General features: G+C 33.3%; 1 protein-coding gene and 1 pseudogene across 3 annotated transcripts in view; both read right to left on the minus strand.

Moving 5' to 3' along the window:
- Positions 1-15,086, minus strand: part of LOC126724263 (putative disease resistance protein RGA4) — a 149,556-nt gene that overhangs the window by 15,424 nt on the left and 119,046 nt on the right. Inside the window, exons 6-11 of one of the 3 annotated variants that reach the window (XM_050428804.1) lie at positions 14,589-14,912; positions 14,101-14,189; positions 13,893-13,985; positions 13,191-13,288; positions 12,587-13,017; positions 12,374-12,469 (exon numbers count right to left, since the gene is read on the minus strand). The exons of 1 other annotated variant lie outside the window; for it this stretch is intronic. The gene's annotated coding sequence lies outside the window, so the exon portion shown is untranslated. Of the gene's footprint in view, positions 1-12,373; positions 12,470-12,586; positions 13,018-13,190; positions 13,289-13,471; positions 13,804-13,892; positions 13,986-14,100; positions 14,190-14,588; positions 14,913-15,086 lie in introns of those variants that run through there. One more of the 3 variants, XM_050428805.1, reaches the window with a different exon arrangement.
- LOC126722740 (stromal 70 kDa heat shock-related protein, chloroplastic-like) lies at positions 9,904-12,256 on the minus strand (annotated as a pseudogene).

Below are 15,086 nucleotides of genomic sequence, written 5' to 3' on the forward strand. Positions count from 1 at the left end.
TCACTTAAATTTGTTTAAAACCTCATACATTGCATCACATTAGCATTATAATGGTATTGCCATGTATTTAGATGTGTGCTATATGTTTGTGTGCTGATAGGTTTGGATTGGGCTGAGCCCATGTTGCAATTTCCTTTGCATGTTACATGTTCATGCATTTTCCATGCATACGTACTTCTTTTCAATATATTTGATATATTTGAAAATGTTTGGGACTTTTCTGATTGTCATTCTTTCTCTCCCTCTCTGTCAGTTTACGTTAGTTGTGTCTATGGCACCTATACGTAAATCCACTTCGGCCCGAAATCCTCTTCGTTCCGGTGCTTCTTCTTCGTCTGATCCTACCCTATCTTATATTCGGTTCCGTGATGATGATGCCTTTAAGGCATTTTCGGAGAACTTTTCTAAACGAGGCATTCATTTGGAACACCAAGTCATCTTGACGGATTTTGCAGACACCGACCTTCCCTCTGTCATTCACAATAAGGGATGGGAGTCACTGTGTGACGTCCCGGTCACCTGTCCTCAAGTGCTTATCCAAGAGTTCTACTCTAACATGCACGAGATTGATCAGTCAGTACCTCTTTTCTTTACTCACGTTCGAGGTATGCACATTCCTGTCACACTGCAGTTGGTTACGGATGTGCTTCGAGTCCTTAGGATAGAGTTTCCTGACTATCCTGGTTGTGAGCGTCTGAGAACTATGTCCAGGGATGAGCTCATGTCTACTTTTTGTGAGCGCCCCTCTTCTTGGGGTGAGTGTCTTTTTACACCATGTCGACCTTTTGCTAAAGTTCCTAGATTCATGAACATGGTGATGACTTTAGTTTTGCATCCCCTCTCTCACTATAACTCCATCACAGAGCCTCGTGCTCGATTTTTGTTGTCTCTTCTTGAGCATCTTACCATAGACTTCCTTTCTCATTTCATCTAGATTTGGCGTCTCGTGATAAGCTCATCTTTCCTTCTGCTATCACAAGGATTCTTCGCCATTCTTCCATTCCTTTTCCCTCTTCCGACCACTTTACCGTCATATATGCCATAGATTATGCTACCGTTAAACGTAGTGAGGCCCAGCTTCGGTCATAGCAGTTAGATTTAGTAGCTCCTTCCTCCCATTTTGCTCTATCCCGTTCGGCTCCATCCACATCGGCTCCTCCTTCTTCTTCAGGCGATGTGTCTCTAGGAGATATCATGGCGCAGCTGCAATGCATGGATGCTCGCCTCGATACACTCTCTACAGAGTTGTATTAGGTGAACATTCATGATGGTCGTATTGCACGACGACAGGCGTCTATAAGTGGCTTTGCTCCTAAGGCTACTCCTTCACCACCTTCTCTCGTGGCTTCTGCTTCTGAGGATGAGGATGATGATGATGGTGATGACGATGATGCTTCAGATGATGCTGATGGAGATGCTAGCTCTGCCGATGAGATGTCTACTTGACACTCTTACCCTTTGTCATTCGTGACAAAAAATGGGAGTAGTTTTGGTATGAGAGTAGTCCATCTTAGGGGAAGAGTTAGTATAGGATCATTTGTTAGGGGGAGTGTTGATACATTTTGAGGGATGTAGTGAGGATGTATGTATCTTTTCTTTTCCTTCTTTTTAGATACATTACTCTTGTACATGAGGTCTTGTGACCATTTATAGACATACATTGTACTTATCTCTTTCTTTATATTGATGTATGTTTTTCTTTCACCTACCCCTTCATGTGTTGTTTCTTTTCTCTCTTTATACACATGTTTCTTATACTTGTATGCAATCTATTATTTCTGTTTCACACAAAGATGCCTTGATGAGTTTTGTTTAAAGTGTTTCAGAAATACAAGTTGTCAAAGTTTACTTGCCGTAAACTCTCTTCTTGCAAAGTTTTTCAAGAGTTTGTGTTAGGATAGATTTTATTGTATTCAACAAGAATATGAGTTGAGTGATTTATGACTTCTCTCATATGTTCATTTGTTTGTTGTGGTTTTGTCATGGATTGCCAAAGGGGGAGATTGTTAGGACATATGTGTTTCACTTGTTAAGAACATATGTCATGATTTTATGTAATTGGCTTATCCTTTGACAAAACGCACTTTACTTGTATTTGGGTAGATTTAGGATGTTTTAAATATTTCAAGAAACCTTGTTTCCAGATCAAGTTTTGAAACTTTTAAGTCTGTTCAAGAAAACAAGTTCAGAGTGCAAAATCATTAAAGCTCGACAGCTACATCTATCGAGCTTAAGGAAGCTATTCTTCATTCGGTGTGTTCGACACCTTCTCGACAGCTGCTATCTGTCGAGGTTTAAGATTTTCAGAATTTCAATATGATTTTCTTGGGATCCGTGAATGTGTCTTTGGGCTTTCTTTTCTCCTAACCCTAGATATATAAAAGGATCAGTTTAAGGGATGTCAAAGTGTTCACAAGTTGCATAAGCTTTGAGCAAACTCTGTTCAAGCAAATTGTGACCAGAGACGAAGTTCTTGCCCTAGTTCATTTCTTTCTCTTGAAGAAGTTGTTGTGTATGTGCACCATAGGGTTTTGTGACCAAGCATTTTCTTGATCTTCATCGTTTGGATGAACTGAAGAACTTTGCAACCAACAACTTTCTTAGTTGGTGATTGAAGTCACGTACTGGGATTCACGCAATTGGTTAGTCACATACTGGGAGTCGTGCATCTGAAAGGGGAACTGTCACTACAGAACAAGTCCAATTGGGTATTAGGGTAAGGGTTCAACTGTAGGTTGGTAAGGTACTGAGATTCCTTTACTTGTAACCGCTTATTGTGATAATAGTGGAGTTTCGGAAGTGGTGACCTAAAAATCACCCGGTGGGGTTTTTGCCTTTAGGTTTTCCCCATTTGTAAACAAATCACCGTGTTATTTATTTTCCGCTGCATTATTAGTTTATTGGTGATTTGTTTGTGCTACTACACGTTTGCATGATAAATTGATTAATTAATAACTTGACTAATTAATTAATTAATTTCTATCACAAGGGGTTATTCAGTTTGTGGCCAATCATGTTTAAATAAGCTCATGAGTTATATGTGAATAATTTTATGAATAACTAGTCGCTAGTCTGTGCTATGCACGAGAACCTATCTATTTGTAAGGTAGACTCAATAATTTTATAAAATCTTAAATTGATTAAGAAACTACACCATTACATGATTTGCTCTTATATGACTTCAATTTGTGTTACAATTTGATGAAGAAGTCATTACTTGAACATGCAATGACTTACAAAAAACTTGTCAAACAATTTTAGATACTGCAAAAAATAACTCACAAATAGATATTAAAATTTCTAAAAAACCAAAAAAAAATTAAAGAATCAAATGATTTATGGCTTAAAATTTTTTGAAACAATATATATATATATATATATATGACTAAAAAATAAAAAATATAAGAAAAAATTGGGTTATATTCAAAAGAATAATCCATGACTATAAGTTTGCACCCAATCATAAAATACCACATTAGTGAAGTAGAGAGATAATAATAATAATAATAATAATATCAACGGTTGGGTTTGAGTTTAAGTTAGATTTATTAGAGAGATAGAGTTTCACTCCTTGTTAAGTTTGGATTAAACCAAAATAATTTTCTTTAAAAGAAAAGGATGAGTTTAAGTTTAAGTTTGACTTGTTAGAGAGTTAGAGTTTCACTCCTTATTAAGTTTGGACTAAATAAAAATAATTTTATTTAAATAAAATGTGTTGACGTGAAAAATTGTGGAAACTTCAAAGGTTTTGGTTTTATCTATACTACTATTTAAGGGGCTGTCCCTGTTTGGACCAGATTTTTTTGGTCCAAAATACCCCTATTGCCCTAAGTTTAAGTAGGGACAGAATTAAAGGACAACAAAGTAAAAATACATCTTTAACCTCCACTAAAATATTGCCTACAAAATAGGATTACTCTTCCACTAACCCACTTATTTAGAAACAAACTTGACGTTTAAACCTTTTTCTTTCTTTATTTTTTAATTGGCCAAAATATATATATCTCATACACGTTTGATACATTTTTTTCCTAAAAAGCAGCAAATTAATTGGCCAATATATATATATATATATATATCTCACGCATGTTTGATACATTTTTTTTTCCTAAAAAGTAGCAAACACTAAACCAATTGTTTACTCTATTTCAAATCCTAAATTTTAGGGTAGTTTCTTAAAAAAGTTGTTATTGTGATAATTTTGGTATGTGTCTAAGTTTTTGTGATAATTTTGGTCCTTAGAAATAGTTGAATGCATTTGTATATTCACATAATCACTTGCTTGATATTCTATAGGTTTCCCCGGATCCTAATGCTGAGAAAGCAGTAGTGCCAAAGGAAGAGATCTTGGATTTTGAGTTGCCACCTGAGCCCTCGAACGCAAGGCATGTTGAGGTATGGCCTTTTCTTTTTTAAGTTGTTGTTGATTTTGTTGGGCATTGCGTCTGCTGAATTGTTTTGCATTTTTTATTTTATCTAATAGTTGCAAATTTGGTTTTTTAAATTTTACTTTTACAGAAAGCTTATTAGATGGTCGCAAAATTGTTTGGGGTTTGTGTTTGTTTTAACATCGGTTCTTTTTTGATAGCTCTATTACCGTCCTTTGGTTGAGCAAGATTTTTCAGTCCTCTGAATTGAATTATTAGCCAAATCCTTGCATTTTTTTTAACTTCTCAAATATCTAGCAACTTTGGAAGTTGAACTTAGAGACTCAGTTTGTAAGTAATTTTCTCCTTAAAGTTCATTATTTTTTTGGTTCATCCTTGCCATTCCAGGACAATGTTGCAAGTTCAAACACAAGCAGCTTAAGATCATTCTTTATTGGAATGGGATTCTTATTTCACACACACCCATAACATTCATCACACTCTTAAGAATTTTTGTGATTGAAAAATATAGTAATTCCAAATTATGATAGATGTAAATTATTAAAACTAGTGTTTAGCCCGCGCAATGCGCGGGATCATTTTACATGTTAATGATCTTTGCATCCAACATAAACTTAGTTCTCATAATTTAGTATATTTAAGTATATAGTATCCAATATCCACTAAAAATTTTAAACATTACTCTCTTCAAATCACATCATGTATGTACTTCCATTCTCCAATAGACCACTTGGAGGAACATATAAAATGAGCAACCACCACTTGTATTACTTTCACTGCGTTCAAATGAGTTTGAATGAAGGGAATTCTCTAGAGTGCTTCTCTATTTTGCATGCAAAAATGCAATATCTTCAAAACCATCCAATATCTTCAAAGCAATTAAAACTTGACTTACTTGAGCAAGAAGATTGACATAAAAATCTAAACTTGGTGTACTTGACATCAACTAACAGACATCATAACTTACTTAGAAATAAGAGGAAACAAATAATAACAATTTATTACAGTGGAAATCATTTAGAAAATAGTGCAAATATATCCAATGAATTGGTATAACATCGTTGTCTAAACATTTGGGACTAATCTTCAAAGTCGAGTTAGTACATTGAGGAGGATATTCATCAAGGGTTTGTTGTAAATGATAATTTGATGGGACATTTGTTCTTAATCTCTGGGGGCCTATATCTAATAAGCTACCTAAAAATTAAGCGAATTCAAAATATCACTGTAAGAAACAGATATAGCACCAAATTTGTCAAGAGTTTGATGAAACCTAACACAAAAAATGAACACAATAATTACATAATGGCAAGATAATAGGTCTATAATTTAGATAATATATAGACCATGAAGAAAATATATTAAAAGGCAACCTTTATAAAGAATAGTCCCTTTAACTCATCTTTATTCAGTATTAATAGTAACATTACAAACTCATATAATGTGTCCTCTCCTATAATTCCAATTCACATTAAAATTGCTCTAGGTATTATAAGTTCTATTGCAATTTTGTTACAAACCAATTTGGAAGCCGAATTATGATGCCATGCATAACCGGTCGGCAAGTCCACATCAATTCACAACAAAAATGTACTCAATGTCTAGTAGTATAGATCATTGTGAATTAAGTTCAATGCATAATTAACCATTATTCCTCACTAAAACAACCATAATAAACAGGACCCAAAAAGATCTAACCTTGGCAGCTAAATCCAATACAATGGACACAAAAAAGTGTAGATAACATTAGATATCCATGCCCATCATTGTAAATTTAGTTCAATGTATAATTAAACAAATACCCATTAATCATTATTCCTCACATAAACAAACCCAACAAAATACATTAAAAAAAAAAAAAAACCCAATAGCGGTACCAACTTCCCAAACTCCCCAGATATTCAATACCTTTCACCTCAGTTCACCTTGGCCTCCTTCTTCCCAATCCCATTTGCTTCCACCTTCTCCCTTGAATATATTTGATAGTTGATAATTTAAAAAAAAAAAAATTTAAAAGGCCTTCACAATTTTTTTTTTTTTTTTTTAACAAAACAATAGTGGTATTTATTGAGAACTTATAAAACTTGTACATCAGTAACTATTGAATCTGAAGTACATTTACAAATCATTCAAATAATGGTTTTTGGTAGTAACAATTGTATCCTTCCAAGGTCCAATCCTAACCACATAGTTCTTCATGAAATCAAGATAGCTATCTGAAGTAATATCATAGTATGTCTGCACAAAACATTTATTCAATCAAGAACGCAATTAGAAAAGTTACTGCATGGAACAGATAATAAAAAAAAAGTGACTGCATCAGAAGTACACTTTTGGAGTTAATAGATGATATGGAACAAAATTCTTTACTGTTCTGAAACTATATTGAAAAATATTTTCTATTATAGTACATATTAATGAACTTTGCATCTAACATAAACTTAGTTATCATACTTCTACTACATATATTCAAACTTTAATAACGTAGTATATTTAAGCATATAGTGTCCAATATTCCCTAAAAATTTTAAAAATTAGTTTCTTCAAATCACTTCTTGTGTGTACTTCCTTGCTATGAGAGACTAAAAAAAAAATCAGAATTTAAGCAACTAAAACTTACATGACAATTTCAAATAGCAAATCTGCTATTCCTAGGAACCCCAATAAATCACACCGAACTAAAACTTGCAAGACAATTTCAATTTTACAACCAAAATGTTTAAAAGGAAATAATGGCTACAGGTTTATGAAAGCCATTCACCAAAACTAATGTCTAGAGTGAAGTTGCAATATCATAACCAACTAAAAATTTGTTTCTTCAAATCACTTCTTGTGTGTACTGCCCTACTGTGAGAGACTAAAAAAAAAAAATCTGACTTTAAGCAAGCAAAATTTACATGATAATTTCAAATAGCAAGTCAGAAAAATATTAGTCAAATAATAATGCATAATTAATAGTACTTGGGAATTTCAAATTGTAAAACCAAAACAATACATAACCCTTAAAAGGGACATTGAATCCAACTTTTTAATCGTAAAAGAAAAAAAGAAAAAGTTGTAGTGAATTTAACGTTTATACCTATAGGCCATTGCAAACGTAGTAAATAAATCTTATACAGTAGAAGGAATCAAGTTTGAGTAATATTACAATCAACCAAAAGCAACTATAATAGTTAAATAATTATAGTTCAATCAGGGCTAAACTCCAAATATAACAATTATGTACAAACATATATATATATATATATATATATATATAAGCCACCTTTGCAGAAAGTATTCGCACAGTATATGTAACTGCACTTCTGCAATATTGTTACTACAGTACACGTATCTGGCAATCAAAGAATTTTACACACTAAAAAATTTAAACTTAATACGTTCTTACACCGAAACCCAATCACAACACTACAATACTAATAGGAATCTTACCGATGCATTAGCCGCAACCATCATCAATATTAGCACTTACATCGGTTAACACAAACCGTAACAGGCAATATCATATTATCAGATATTAGTGTACTACTGCGAACATTAAAGTTCACATTACAATGCTAAGACATTCATTCTATGTCGAACTTCATATTACATTAAAGTTCAAAACCTGAATGCAATCCAATCCAATCCAATCAAAATACTCAGATCTAAATCATATTTAAACCCAGATTTAAAGAACCAGAAAACAGAGACTAACCGGTAGAGATACGGATCTAATGGTGGCAGAGGCCTAACTTCTTCTCAGATTTTCTCTCTCTCTCTCTCCACTCTCTATGCCTGACCAAATCTCTCTCTATTGTTCTCGTTCTCCCCGTCTCTCTGTTTAATAATTCAACGTTACATATCTCCTTGAAGGGCTGATTGAGGGCAAGATTCTCAAAATCCTTATACCGGTGTAATGATCGGGCTTTCAATCGGTGTATTAATCAGGCTTTTGGTTGGGTTTAACTGTAAACGTGGTGGTTGTCAAAGTCCGGTGATGGAACAGACGGTGGTCTATTTGTGTTATAATTTTTTTTTCCTCCTTCTCTATCTCAGTATCGTAGGTTTTTTATTTTCCTCCTATCGCAAGTTTTTCTCTTGGACCTTTCATCGTGACCGGTGGTGGTTCTCTCTGTCTCCTCTGTATGGCATGCGTTTTTTCTTCTCCTTCCCCTTTTCTGTATCGCTAGGTTTTTTTTAGTTGCTAAGGCTTTTTTTTTTTTTATATTTTATTTTAACCCTTTTTTTTAAATATATATACATAACCAAAATCAAACGGTGTTAACCTGGTAAAACAATATAATGTATCGCTTTTTAAAGTTACACATGTCTGAATTTTAGGTAGGGATTTTTCCTATTTGTCATTATCTCCTTAATTTTAGGAACTCATTTTCTCTCAGCTTCTGCTTTTATATATATATAGATTTACTCAAAAAATAGAAGAGTCTCACACGCGTGCTTAGAGGCTAGTATATATATATATATATATATTGAGAAACAAACACACACAATGGAGAGGAAAAGGGGTTCAAATACAAAGGCACACCACAACTCCACTCAAAAGCCATGGTAACTTTTAAGGGAAAGTGGATATAGATAATATAACAGGCCGGAGAAAATTCCTTCAAAGCCGTAAGTAAACTATAATAAACTTTTTTTTGTTGTTTTTGGATAATTTGGAGGAATCCAGTGCTTAGGGGAGTATGAACTCCACAAACCAATGTGCTGAAGGAGGCCCATCCAGTCCTTCAAAGAGTTAGATACGACCATTCCCTTTTGTCAAAGCCCACATGGCCACATTATCTTTTCCTTACCATAAATCTCAAAGCAAACGAAAAGGTTGAATTGAAGCAAATAAGATCGCAAAAAATATTGAACTGGTAATAATTAGTTAGTTTCCAGTCCACTAATTTAAGTAGTTCTACTGCTCATTAAAACTTGAAAGTAAGACGTTTGATGCACTTGTACGGCGCTAAAAACTTATTTCATATACACTGTTGATGCAAGATCATCATGAAAAACTAAATATAAATAAACCTTGGTGGCACTGATTATACAAATCAACCACCAACTTGACCAAATGTAGAAATTTAAAAAAACGTACAAACTCCAATTTTTTTTTAATTAATTCTTTCAAGAGGATGCCCCATAGACTACCCATTTTCTAAATCATATTGAAAATATACACATCCTACTTTGCAAAATCACAGCCAACATAACCTGTACAAACTAACATAGAAAATACAAATATGCAAGAAGTTCTATCGGTGAAATTTGCATCAATCACATCATTCCCACCAATTGTTTTCCCAGTTGATCCAAATGACACAAGTGTAGTGCCAAAAGTAACCCAGCATCATGTTGACTGGATTGGCTATAGATCGACAATTGTGGGAAAGGTTTCCAGGAAGCACATTTGTTTGAATGTTAAAATATTATGGGTTTTAAAAGAACTCAAAAAAAATAAAAATAATAATTGAAAAAAAAAACCATAGATAAATAGACAATCACACACAAGAGAGAACGCCAAGGATTTACGTGGTTCGGCCTTTAGCCTACATCCACGGGTGAAGACAAGGAGAAAGTTCCACTAACAAATATGGAAAATACAAAGGTGGTGTGACAGAATTCTCACAAAACCCAAACCCCAATACACCCAAATTACTCAATATAAAAGAGATATTGTCATACTATAGCTACAATAGCAACAAAGCTGTAGTCCTAAAATTTAGGATAGACAATTGTTGCAATGCATGCAAAGAACTGAAGAAGTCAATCCGGAAAAGTTAATAGACTTTTAATAGGAATCCAATTAAAAGTCACGTCATGTTGACAGCTCCAGTTACATAATTTCTTGATTCAGGTCAACCATTGCATCTTTAATTGCTTGGGTAGATCCACCAGAGATGGCTTGGGTAGATCCATTGCATCTTTAATGGCTTGGGTGAATTCACTTTAGCCTCTGCATTCTCCTTGTGTAGCTAGGAACATTGTCTCCTAGCTCTTTTAGTTGCTTCTAGTATGGTACAAAACTAAGTTAGCATGGTTCTTTGTGTCTATGGCATCCCTCATTCCCTTTGCAAAATTTTCAGCTTCATTAACCATCCTATCCACCTGCAACATTTTTATTTTGAACATACAAACATGGGGTTTAGTAACATAATTAGGTTACTAAAATAAAATGTGAACATTTCCATTTATTTTTATTTATTTATTAATCGAAAAACATAGATGCTAGAAATGCTAAGATTTCAGAAAGAAAACAAAGATATAGGTTCTTGAAGACCATGGTAGCATCATTGAAAGGGGTAACAAATTAAAAAAAAAAAAAAAAAAAAAAAAAGCCCTTGAGCTATAAAATCAAAATTAAAGATTAAGAAATAAAAGATTTTATATTTTATTTTTTTATTTAGAAAATAAAAATTAGCATATAAACAAGAAAAATCATTTCCTGCCAACAATGGCTATGGTAATAGGAGTATAAAATATCTAAGTAGGAAAATGCACCAATACAGAAGTTAGTCTTGATTTACTTGGGAGTTTGGTGATGCAATCTCTTATATTTCTATAGTTGCATTTGTTATATATATTCAGTTATTTCTCAGAAGGTTAGATAATTATATTCGGCTAAGCTAGGTAGGATTTCAGGATCATTCAAGGCCCAAATTAACCAAAAACTTTAATTTGAACAAATACCAAACACTCTTCATAACAACAGTTTTTTCAAAACATACCTTTTCACTTGGCAAGGTGCTAGTACCAGTTATGGCGATATCGTGCTTCTTTCCAAGTGGCACATGTGAGATGCCATCTAAGTGAAAGCCTCCAAGAGATATGTTGTCCCTCACAAACTCTCTCACCTTGATACTCATTTATATTCATCTGCTGCAGTGGAAAAGAAAACAACCCTAATTTGGAAATTGGTAAGGTTGGGTTCCTTCAGATAATTTGTCATCACACCACCTAAAGTTTCAAGTCCTGAAATGAAAGTCACAAAAATAAATATTAATGCTTCAACTATCTCAACAATTAATGCAAGTTCTAATAAGTACTACAGTGGACAACATCAAAAATAGAGAGCTCTAAAATGAAAGTAATAAGTGACATCCAAGAGCACAATGTCACTAACTTCTCCAGCTAAAACACTAGCCCTGAAATGAAAGTCACTAAAATAAATATTGATGCCTCAACTCTCTCAACAATTAGTGGAAACTCTAAATAAGTACTACAGTAGATAATATCAGAAATAGAGAGATTTATGTTTTCTTCCATAAATAAAAAGGAAAAAAGAAGGAGAACAAGACAAACCTGAACTATAGCCCCAAGAGCAACAACTTCATAAGGATTTACAGTTACATTTGGCTCTTTGCCAGTCATTTCCTCATGCTCCTAAACGGTTGGGATGCGAGTTGAACCATCAACAAGATTACTTCATATATATCTTTGAAGGAAAGCTTTGTATCTGTCAAGGTAGTTTCAACAAGTGATAAAAGCCTAGGAAAAAGTAGATTGTATTTGTAATCCACTGAAGTGATGGAAATTAAACTTTCATTGATATTTCATATGAGAGTAACAATTGTCAGTAGGCATACCTGTCTAGCAAATTTGAACACAATTCTGAAAATTTGACCCATCAGTGTGGTGTCAATGTGTTTTGGGCCATCTGCAACAGTTGTAATGAAAGGTAAACTGGAAAAGCAAATGGTTTTTCTATGTGATCATGGCAAATGGAGAGATCAACTTAAGAAAGAAGGCATAGAAATAGCCACATACCTAATATTACTCTAAGTTAGAGATGACAGCTTCATCAATGCCTTTTTAGCAGTCTCTGTAAGACCAGAGCTTGCTTGTCTTTCAGAAGATCTGTGCCTTCTCAGCAAAGTCATCTATGCCTTCTCAGCAATCAACTGTTTTCTATTAAAATTTATAGAATGTAATGGTGTAATTTAGTAACAACTAACAATAAATCAGAAAACAAAGAATATAAACTAAAGATCTACCAGTTTCTCTCGTTCCAACCTTGTCAAAACCATTGCTTCTTGGATGAGTGTCACCCAAGGTAGACCATATCTTAAATATTACATCTCCAACCTCAAGAACTGTGTAGAAAAAATGTAACAGAAGAATATAAGTTGCATTTGATCACAACTCAGGATTTTTTAAATTTGATTATAATCAAACATAACATTTAATTATAGACAAGCTAACTGACTTACTTACATTAGCTTCTCAAATTCTGAAAGTATATATCCAAGTGGTACATCCCATAATCATATTTCCACAGAAGATTCAAATTCTTCAGATAATCATCATTTGCTAGATGCTTAATCCCTATAAAATATTTCTCATGATAGTTCTTGTACCAAAGTTCAATTGGATGCATTAAAGTACTGTTATGCATTTAGGAAAAAGAGTTACAATTTCGAAAGCATTAAAAAAAAGAAAAGAAAAAAAGAAGAAGAAAAGAGAGAATAAGCCTGTTTTGTTATTGAAACAACTACATTAAGATGAACATATTCAATAAGCTTATGTTTCACAGAGGGAGGTTGAAAAGTCCAAGAACCAATCATCCTGAAATTAAGCTCTAACTGAAGCTAGGAATTAATATCATTGCTAACACCAAGCTACACTCTTCGTCCTTTCCAACCTATCAGAAATTAGTTTGAGAATGAAATTAGAAAAAAAAAAAAAAAAAAAGTGAAGAAATTAATACCACTAATACTACCATTTTGCAATCAAAATTCCAAAAATTCAAAACAAATGAACCATTTAACCCAATCCATAATGTAAGATATATAAAGATAGGCATGAGATATGTACCAGTTTATCTTTTTGTAGTTGCGGTGAATTTCCATTCCCCGTATGGTTAGAAGATACATGAACTATTAAACTCTTTCCTGTTTCCAAATTCAAAGTTCCTGTTTATCAGAATCCAATAACTTAGACTCACTAAACCTTAAACAAAATGGAAGAATAAAGAGAGTCAAATTGGTATTTGATAAATTCAAAGTGAAGTTAGAAAGGACTTGCATGCACATAAGAAAGTATAGGAGTTTAAACCCTCTAAATGAACTGACACCAGATATTTTTTGTTCTTTCTTTTTTCTTCATATTGGTGTTGTGAAGCATCTGCTAAAGTGAAGAACAATTTTTCTTCCCTTCCCAGATAACAATATAATGAGATAAAAGATTATAGTTATATTGTAGAGAATAACATGATTACTCATTTTATGATTCATATGGTTACAGAGTAGAAAGTGACAAACTGAGAATAATTAGAGTTAAAAATAATTACCTTTTTTGGTTACAAAATTTTTAATATAAACAAAAAAGCCTAAGGCTTCACTAAAAAGTCATCAAACATCCCAAGTATTAGCTGCACGCAAGATGAAGCCATCCTTGAAAAGGAACACCTCTTACTGTTAACACCATGCTATGATTTTTATCCATGCCACACTACTAGATATAAGTTTGAGAACATACATTAATAAAATACAAAAGAAAGGTCAAAAAGATATTTACCATTCTCATTTGTGGCAACATATTTGCAGACTTGACTCTCTTTGGGCAATAACCAACTCTTGTCTGCTGTCATATTCCAAGCTTTTCAATACTCTACTCACAAAATCAAATTAATGGAAAAATCACAGCACTTTTAATTGAAGGGAAACAAAAGGGAGTTGAATACTTGATTAAACAAAGTATTGAATTTTAAAGGAGATATATGGACCTATAGTATCTTTGGACCAAATCATCCTTCTGAATCAGTATCAAATCTAGGGATGCGAGAGTCTTGGACCATTTCCCAACAATTTCAGCCTGGCATCATTCTGAAAAAGTGAGTAAAAGAACACATAACAAAGTTTCTAATATTATGTTATGTCAGTTTGGTTTACAAAAAAAGAACTCTCATTCGATTTGAAAACTCAATTGATTTTCTTCTCCTCTTTCAAATGACAAGCTATACATAACTTTATATTTTTATTCATTCTAACTTTGTATCCAAATCTTGTACATAAATTAAATTCATCTCGGCATTTCTACATATCTAAACTCAAAATATGAAGCCATACTTTTAATCCAAACTAAGCTATCATTAGACAGTGAACAAAAATCAGCAATTATGTAAGAACTCAAAAACCACATCTGGATATTTTTGTTTGTTGATATAAATAGGGAGAAATAATAAAGAGTTGAAGAAAACAAAATGATAAATACCTGAATGTAAAACCGCTTTCCTAGAGGCCGGTCAATAATGATCATTCACCAGAATGTCATCAAAATATCAACAAGTGCCAGACTTCACTCTATGTAGTGTGATGTATGGAATATATATGACAAGGGTGGAAGTCAGTTGATTTTTCCGAGTCACTCTATTTAGTGAAGCGCTATGCCTGGGTGGGGGATGGAAAAGAAACAGCTTGGAAGAAAGAACTTGAGGTTCCCAATGCTTCTCCTAACTATCAAACAACAATACAGGGTAGCTCTTTTGAAGACGTTAAGGGCTTGAAACTGACTCCTGCCTTCCCGAGTGTACTTCGCCTAAAGAACGCAACAGAAAAGTGTCATTTTATAATTTATATAAAGATAGAAATCAATAGAATGAACAAACAAATGTGGACTTATGCATCTTCCCTCTTGGGTCCCATCTTAATATGAGAATAATATCTAGAATGAACATTTTACATGAGGGAAAAAAAAATGAACCCAAAACAA

The sequence above is a fragment of the Quercus robur genome, chromosome 4 (genome assembly GCF_932294415.1).
Source record: "Quercus robur chromosome 4, dhQueRobu3.1, whole genome shotgun sequence".
NCBI classification, from domain to species: Eukaryota; Viridiplantae; Streptophyta; class Magnoliopsida; order Fagales; family Fagaceae; genus Quercus; species Quercus robur.